The 1,346-nt window shown below is 40.9% G+C and overlaps 1 non-coding gene across 1 annotated transcript; it reads right to left on the bottom strand.

Annotated features, from left to right (window-relative positions):
• Positions 1-416: 416 nt before the first annotated feature.
• On the bottom strand, positions 417-523 carry LOC141597654 (small nucleolar RNA R71). Its single transcript, XR_012522877.1, has one exon. It is a non-coding gene; the product is annotated as a small nucleolar RNA R71 (small nucleolar RNA).
• Positions 524-1,346: the final 823 nt, after the last annotated feature.

Genomic DNA, 1,346 nt, shown 5'->3' with positions numbered 1-1,346 from the left:
GAGAAGAAAACCCATTACACAATACCCCACAAAATCCACCTACAATGCCAAAATTCTCGTCACACTCCGTACCCACCGAGGAGAATATACCAAATGGTACTCCTACACCGCAACATCTCACCGGAAATTTTATTGCCAAGTCCGCCTTCATCCAACTAGTTGAGAGGAGCCAATTTGGGGGGATGCCTAGTGAGGATCCTCATTCTCATATGGAAACCTTTTGCGATTATTGTGATGCTATCTCTCAAACGGGCATGACTCAAGACCAAATTAGATGGGTCTTATTTCCTTTTTCCTTAATCGGCACCGCAAAGCAATGGTTGAAGGGCCTTGATAAGGCCACGCTTGGAATAGATTCTTGGAAGAAGTTGGCTCTAGCTTTCTACAAAAAATTCTACCCACCGGAAAAGACCAACATGCTAAGAGCTCAAATTACGGGTTTTAAGCAAAGGGATGAAGAGTCTTTGTATGAAGCTTGGGAGCGGTTTAAAGGTATTTGTCGCTCATGTCCTCACCATGGACTTAGCGAATGGTTTTTGGTACAACAATTTTGGAATGGTTTATATGAATATTCTAGGAACATTCTCAATATGGGATCAAATGGAATGTTCACCGAAGTTGATGACAATCAAACATGGAACAAGATTGAGGAAATGGCGGTCCATAACTCACAATATAGTAGGCCTCGCAAGGCTACTAGAGGAGGAAAGTATGAAGTGGACTCCGTTACTCAATTGGGTGCTCAACTTAGTGCTCACATTGACACAATCAACTTGAAGTTTGAACAAGCTATGGCTAGACTTGAGGAAAACTCAAAATCATCGAAGCATCATGTCAATGCCATGACGGCATCCTCATCAATCCCAAGTGGGATATGTGAAAATTGTGGAACTTTGGGTCATGATCCAAGTGAGTGTAGGGGAACAACCGAACAAGTGAATGCTTTCCAAGCATATAAAAGTGGTACCCCTTATTCAAATTTTTACAATGAAAACACCAAGTTCCATCCAAATCTCTCATACAAAAGCCAAAATGTTCAAAACCCTCAAACAACATACACTCCACCACCCATAAGAAACCAAAATCAAAGACCCTTTTACAATCAAAACCAAGGTTACCAAAATCAAAATCCATACAATCACCAAAATGACCAAGGTTTTGATGTCCAAAAGGCGGTCCTCCAAATGCAAAAGAATCAACAAGAATTTTTCACTCAAATGCAAAAAGATAGCCAAGCAAAAGAAACCACCATCAACAACATTCTAGCTCACACCAAGATGTTGGAAACACAATTGACTCAACTAGCATCTTCAAGCTCACAAAGACAAAAGGGGCAATTACCACCT

The sequence above is a fragment of the Silene latifolia genome, chromosome 8 (genome assembly GCF_048544455.1).
Source record: "Silene latifolia isolate original U9 population chromosome 8, ASM4854445v1, whole genome shotgun sequence".
Taxonomy (NCBI): Eukaryota; Viridiplantae; Streptophyta; class Magnoliopsida; order Caryophyllales; family Caryophyllaceae; genus Silene; species Silene latifolia.
The sequence above is the reverse complement of the archived record's forward strand: the minus strand, read 5'-3'. Positions and strand labels throughout refer to the sequence as shown.